This window comes from Sturnira hondurensis, unplaced genomic scaffold (genome assembly GCF_014824575.4).
Source record: "Sturnira hondurensis isolate 20B ecotype Veracruz unplaced genomic scaffold, ASM1482457v3 Scaffold0002039, whole genome shotgun sequence".
In the NCBI taxonomy this organism is placed as follows: Eukaryota; Metazoa; Chordata; class Mammalia; order Chiroptera; family Phyllostomidae; genus Sturnira; species Sturnira hondurensis.
In genome coordinates this window covers 2086973-2094531 of record NW_028074670.1, presented here as the reverse complement: position 1 = coordinate 2094531, position 7559 = coordinate 2086973, and the positions used below count along the sequence as shown (strand labels likewise).

The following is a 7559-nucleotide window of genomic DNA, read 5'->3' as shown; positions in this document are numbered from 1 at the left end:
TCACCAAGCCCTTATTATATGAAAAGTTAAAGGGAGTTGTCTAAGAAAAAGAAGATAAAAAAATGAACAATAAAATGACAAGAAACTCACAACTATCAACAACCGAACCTGAAACAAATAAACAAAATAAGAAGCAAACTAAGTGAGCAACTAGAACAGGAACAGAGTCACAGAAGTAGAGATCACATGGAGGGTTATCAGTGGGGATTGGGAGGGGGGTGAATGGGGGAAAATGTACAGGGAATAAGAAGCATAAATGCTAGGTACAAAATAGACAGGGGGAGGCTAAGAATAGTATGGAAAATGGAGAAGCCAAAGAATTTATATGTATGACCCATGGACATGAACTAAGGTAGGGGAATAATGGGGGAGGTACAGGGTAGAGGGAAATAGAGGGGTGGAAAAAAATGGGACAACTGTAATAGCACAATCAATAAAATATATATTAAAAATAAGGAAAATAACAAAAGTTAGTTAAATTGGTGCTGGTGGGTAATCACTGGATGGCAGTAGCAAAACCCTATTGAAGGGCAAATAAGGTAGTCATTTCAGGAAGCAGACATTAATCTAAGTGTATTCACTTTAAAATTACACTAAAGAGCTAGGAAAAGGAAAAATGTTTTCTTCAGCATTTTGTTCAGGCAAAAATTAGGTTATGATAGCAATATAATCAGTACATTTTAAAAAGGTGGTCAAAAGAAAGACCAAGTACAAGGTCTTCAGGTAGAATCATGTATGACTAGCCTGGTCTAAGGTCTTGGGACAGCCATCCACATCAGGTGCTGTCTGCTTTGATCCAGTGAGAACTCTAGTGCTGGTGTTGGGTTGTTCAGAGATTTTCAACTTAAGAGCAAGATCTGCAATAGGCTGAGATGACCATTTAGGTGTGACTTTCCTTTTTAAGTGAGATATCCGAAAGCATGCATCAATACCCTTAAGCTTAGCAGCATAAGGGTCAGTATGTAGTACCTGATATGACTTTTTCCATGAGATGGTGTTTCCAATGGACACTTTCCAATTGGACACTCCAATGGATTGGAGATCACCATATTGTAGATTTTCATCTCCTGTGAGTGAAATATAGAATGATTGCTCCATGAGCTGTTAGTTTTAGGGGCCCTTATAAGTTCTTCACAGTAGATCAGGAGGTCTGTTTTCATCAGTGCAAGTTCATACATTCTTTGATCTAATCTTATGGGTCTGCCACTAATAATTTCAAATGGAGACAGTCTATGATTGCAAATCTAAGGTTGAACAGTACCAAGGGAAGAGACTTAGGCCAAGGCAGACTGAAAGATTCTGTGAGTTTTGTCAGCTGAGATTTGATCATTTCATTAGTCCATTCTGCAAGATCAGAGGACTGGGGATGATAAGCACAAAGGAGAATCCTGAGGCTGATGGAGTTAGAAACTGATAGGGTGGCCCCACTATCTACTAGGACCTTGGTTATCTTATTCCTAACAGTTTGATTAATTTATCCTCAAGAATTAATTAGAAACATGAGATAGATTCCCTTTTGCTGGGAGCGGATTTTTGTTTGTTTTAAATCAGTACAACAGCTGTTTTTTGTTTCCAGTATTTACATCTTATCACTTACATACACAGTACTTTCTGAGACACAATTAATGTTTCAGTCTTTCCTACTATTAAGTTTGGTTAATCTTCAACATACACCAAACTGAACAATAAGGTTGGCTGCATTTGATTGACTGAAGACTGTTGAAGAAAACAGATCGCGTGGAAATAAAAATCTCGATCAATAGTGATTCTCCATCACTTCCTGGCCTGTCATCTGAACTCTAACTCAAGATCACAAGGACTCAAACCCTGGTGTTAGTTAGGATAGAGGTGGAGTGTCTTGCTGGCCCTCAGTAGGAGCGACTTCATCCTGCTCCTCACTCATCTCATTGGATAGCTCTTCATCAACAGGCCCTCTGAGGTCTTCGCTGCCCCCTGCACTCTGCTCCTCACTTTGGTCTTCAGTGGGCTCCACAATGTGTTCCAGGCTGTTCTCCAGACGTGTGGGAGAATTGCTCACTCTACCACCTTCTTCAGCCGTCTCACTTAAGGGCTGGGAAGGAGGCTGTGTGGGAGTGTCAGACTGCATGACACTTTTGGTGGAAGAGGTGGGGCCTTTGGTTAGAGTAGGATCCACTACAATCTCATTTTGAGGCAAAGACAACTTTTCCACAAGTTTCCACTGAATGATGCTCATGTCTTTTCCACCAATTGAAATCAAGTGACTGTCATTGTGAGTAAAGCTGACATTGGTGACATGACTGCTGTGGGCACTGTACTTGTGACTGGGAGCCTTTGCTTTGGGGCAGGAATACTGAAACAGATGGATTTGCATAAGTCATCAACAATAGCTATCACCTTCCTATTGTGGGCTCCCACCAGCGTGCATTGATATCTGTCCCATCAGATCCTTCTGGCCACACACCAAAGACTTGAAAGCCTAGTACACAGGTGTATGTTGTCTATTCAATGTCCTTACACTGCAGTCAATTCCTGATTAGTTTGCAGCCACTTGGAATGTCCTAGTACAGTATTTCATAGTCTCCCGAGTTAGGCATTATATACTTGTTCTCTGGGGACCAGTCAAGGTATGTGATATAGCTGGAATGTCCAGTGCACTTTCCATATCTGCTATATTTTCTGATACTACATAGAGGTAAATAAAGTTGCCATGAGATCCTACAGCCAGGAAGGTGCCATCTACTGAGTAGCACATCACAGAGGGCTGTTCATTCCCATCTATGTGGATAGAGACAAGATCTCTGGTTTCTGCACCCAGAACAAACCACCTGCCTGAGTGTGTTCCTATGGCCACCACTGTGCCACTTGGATGATAATCTGCACAGTGCCCTGGTTCATCCACGAGCCTGGTCCATTCCACCTCGTGTTCCGCTGAGTTTCACATGCACACCTGTCTATCCTGAGTGAATGTCAAAAGCAAATCTTTTAAGGGATGTGTGGCAAGACCCCAAAGCTCATTTGTGTGACATTGGAGTTCTATTTGGAAGCCATCGTTAAACGTATCCTGTAAAATAAAGTTTTGTGATGTGCCTACTAAAAATTGATCTGCCTTTCGTTCTGCTACAGCTCTGATTGTTCCATACTGATCAGGAACCTCAATTTCTCTCTCAGTGTTCAGATCATGATCCCATAGAATTACTTTCCTGTTCTTTCCTCCTCCAGTTAAGAACATCCCATTTCTCATGTGACAAAGTCTGAACACACTGCCATCATGAATTTTGATCTGTTTGCTGATCTGATAAACACCTTTAGGTCCTTTCCCAGGTGTGGGTTCTACAGTAGTTTTGCTCCATGTAAGTAAGACTCCACCAGAGTCTCCAGTTAGAACATCTCCATTCCCCCCAAATGCTAAACACTGCACAAATTTTGGTTTTTCATATTTCTCCAAAATTCCCCTTTTCCTTGTTAATGAGTTGCCACTCCAGGTCCAGAAAAAATATGAGGTTTACCACATGTTATTATGGTATCTGCATCTATTCGATGGAACTCCACAGACAAAACAACTTCATTCATTGTCTTTATTTCTGCTGCTTTTGACTTTTTCTGCCAATCCCACATGGTAAGCATGTGCTCATTGGAGTTGTCAATAACACATAGATGAACACCCGAGTCTGCTTCCGAAAAATCTAGGCATCCTACTCCATGCTCAAAAGTCCCAAGTCCAATAATCTGTAGTGTGGATAGACTAACTGAATCCCACACTCTGACATGGGGTTGCAGAGGCCTTCCATCTTTACCCAGTCCAGCGATCCATCCAGTTGCAATTCTGATTGTGTCAGGGTGTACAGCAAGGCCTTTCACACAGTCTGTATGGCCCAGGTAGTGTCGTTGGGTTCTCTGCTCATAATTAAATAGTGCTACTGCTGATGCTATGAAATAAACTGTTTCCCCAGTAGGAGGAAGGTAAACATTGGCTTGACAGTCCTTTCCTCGATAACCACATGCCCACTCCAGTTTGGAAGGGGAAACTTGGGTGGGAATCCTTGAGGAGGATTCACCAGTTTTATGGGCTGTTGACCTTGTAATTGACTTTTGAGCTTTAAAAAAAATTCCCCAATATCCTGGCTATTTGGTAATAATTATAAACTCCTTTGAATGGTGACTTGCCTCGGGGACCTTAAAAGGCAGCCTTAGACCATTGTAGCTATGGTAGGCTCATTACTCGAATTGTCTGAATTTGGGAACTTAAGGCTGGAGCAGCTTTCTTTTTGGTATTTTTTTTTTGGATAGTTCCAGAGAGCTGCTCGGCATAGTTCACTGATTCATGGGTTTGCACGGAGGTCCAATGAAATTGTAATTTTTCTTTTTACATGTTGTTCAAGTTTGTCACGTATCCCCTCAACAAAAGCTGAATTATAAAGCTTTGAAGTATCACCATGAACTTCATCTAAGCTGACATACTTAAAAAATCTATCATGACAATAAAAACCAGTTTCATCAGGCTTTTGAACACACTTTTGAATTTTACAAGTATTCTAATGAATAACTCAAGGAAAAGCATCAGATACCTTCTCATAAAGCTGTTTAACCAGTTCTGAGGCTTCGTGCATGGCTTCTTGTTCCTAAGAGGAAAAGTTTCTCATAGGGTCTTGCCAGCCCACCTTGATTAGCCATTCTCTGGCATGTCCTTCTCTTACGAGCACATGGTTGAGCTGATAGAGATCAGAGAATGCTGGCTCATGTGCTTGGATAGTGGACAGACATTCTCTTGCAAACCCAATGGGGTCCTCTTTAGGATTAAGAAAATCTTTAGTAATGGCATGGAACTCAGCTTTAGTCCATGGGATATAAGAAATTAGAGCTTGTTTTCCTGGGCCAGGTTCATCCAGTGGTTTAACTTTAAATGAGGTGGTAAAGGCAGGTGTCTCTGATTCCTCATTTTAAAAAGAAAGTTCGTTGAGTGAAGGATAAAGAGGGAAGGACGGACAGGCAGCAAAGGAGCAGAAGGTACAATGAGATATCAGAATACCATTTAGAAGTTTTCTCAAGTTCAGTAAGCCTCTGAGACAACTCAGAATTTGCTTTGGTTAATTCAGAATTTGTTTCTTGGAGGGAAGCAAGTTTTGAATCACTTATATGTAGAGTGATCACAAAAATGCCAGTTAAAATATGCTTCTTATTCAGTTTGCTTAGTTTTGTAGTCTGTTCCCAAATGACTACACAGATAGACTAACTTGGGAATTTCAAAAGAACCCCACGTTGGCTGGTTCAACTTTAAATTTACCTGGTTAATTATGGTCCAGAGAGACATAAAGTTGCAGGACCAGGGCCCATAATTTTTGTACATAAATCCAGCAGGAATTCCAGAAGGTTCAGCAGCCATTCACTTAGAAAGTGAAATTCCAATTTTTCAAAAGAGTAATTACCCAGCAGACAAGTGGTTAAAACTCTGTAGACAAGAAGCCAGCAGCAGGGCACCCAAATAGAGCCTGAACATAACCCAAGATGGGAGGTTTGAGTACTGGAGGACTCACCATAATGATCTGGGACCAACGGGGAGGTGAGAGAGTGCGATGGACTTGTGTAGGTGCCTTACTCAAATCTGTGCAGGCACAAGAGGAGGAGGCGAGTCACCCTGGATTCCATTTCTCTCTTATCATGTAACGGAAATCAATTTTGACCAAGAACTACAACACAAGCGAAAGCTTTATTCGGAGGTCTTTTTAGGAATTAATCAGAGAGACACAACTTTGGATAGAACCCCTAACTGTGTTTTGAGGGAGAAAGGAGGAGCAGAATTTATAAAGACAGAAGAAGAGGAGTTTTCAAAGAAATTACACAAGTAATTTTGAAAGCACTGTGATTAGTGCTGGTAAGCTGACTTACTGTATGCTACACGTGTTTAATTGCTTATGTCTGTTGCTAGGTGAAAATTTTATTTTTTAATAGAGTTCAGTGATGCAGAGTCAGTTCCAAGAACTGTACTAAGACATAGCCATTTGGTTGAGCTCAGTTCAAAAGTTTAGTTTCACATTAAGGGGCTGAATTAGCTCAACTTTCCAGAGGCCTTCTGGCTCCATTTTAGATTGTTCTCTTGACAATACCAGCTCCATTTTGATGTGATTTTTTTTCTTCCACAGGTGAAACTTGAATTTGTCTTTGAAGGATAAGATAGATATATTGGCAGGTATATTAGTTTAAGGTTGTATTAGTTTTTTTATTACTGCATAACGTATTACCACAAATTTAAGCAGATTAAAACAACAAAAATTCCCTCATAGTTTAAGTATGGGCATATTGCAGCTGCATTCTCTGCTCAGGGTTTCACATGACTGAAATCAAAGCATTGTACAGTATTACAGTTCTCATGCAGTCTCAAAGTCCTCACTTGAGCTCACTGGCAGTTACAGGACTGAGGTCCTCAGTGTTCTTGGTAGCTGTCAGTGAAGGACCGCCCTCAGCTTCTAGGGGCTGCTCATAGTTCCTTGCCATGTAGCCTGATAGGAAGTTCACACCATGGATGCTTGCTTTCTTCCAGGCCCTCCGCAGCACAACTCCATGACCTCTTCTTCTATGACCATCAGAAATAAAAAACTCTGTGCTTTTAAAAACCTCACATGATTAAGTCAGGCCCACCCAGATAATTCACCAATTTAAAATCAACTGATTTGGAATGTTACTTACATCTGCAGAATTATTTTACAGCAACACCTAGATTAGTATTTTATTGGATAACTGGGAGAAAGTGTGCATACATCAGAGGCTAGGAAATGGGAGCCATTCTTATAATTCTGCTATAATTGGTGGTAAAATTTAACAAATGGAGATGATACAGATCAACTAAGGAAGAGGAAATAGGATAAGCAAAGGATTCTGGGAGGATGCTGGAAAATGAAGAAAGAAAAGTGAACCATGTTTCCAATAACATAATAGACTAGATCTTTTTAATGAGGGAGGGGTAGGAGAGAAAGATGTAAAGCAGTATTGAAACAATTTTTAAACTCCAGACTATTTCATAATTATAGTATAATTTGTAAAATATGTAAGTATCTGGGTGCCCACTGTGTAGATTTAGAGAGAAAATTACCAGTAATTCTCACTGTTCATATCATTCCCAGAGTTGGGTCTCTTCCTGTGTTTGGGGTGTTAACCACTCCTTTGCTTTTATTTATGCTTTACCATATATCTATATATAGCTAAACAATAGACTAGATCTTGAAAAAAATCTGTCAAGTCAAAAATTCCTAAAATGCTGGAGAGACACTATGAAAAACATTTGTACAGCAAGGCTGAGCTGGTAAGAATGGGAGGAAACTGCTTAGAGGCAGAAAAATAAGAAAGCGTAAATCCAGAGAGGTCAGCAGAAGCCAGAATTTGCCTTGGGGCCACCTGCTAATTGTGGCTGAGTGGGCTAGAGTCGGGATCCTTATGTGCACCTAGAACCCTCAGGGTGGAAATTTCAGTGGATGCAGGCAGATCTTGCTCCCCAGGGGAACCAGTGGGATACCTGCCATCGATAATTACTTGCTTTAAGATACCTGATTTTAGTTCAGAGTGGAACTAAAATAAACATAAAAGTT

General features: G+C 40.6%; 1 pseudogene; it reads right to left on the bottom strand.

Annotated features, from left to right (window-relative positions):
• Window positions 1–1826: 1826 nt before the first annotated feature.
• On the bottom strand, window positions 1827–6471 carry LOC118982592 (echinoderm microtubule-associated protein-like 4; annotated as a pseudogene).
• Between the last annotated feature and the right edge of the window lie 1088 nt (window positions 6472–7559).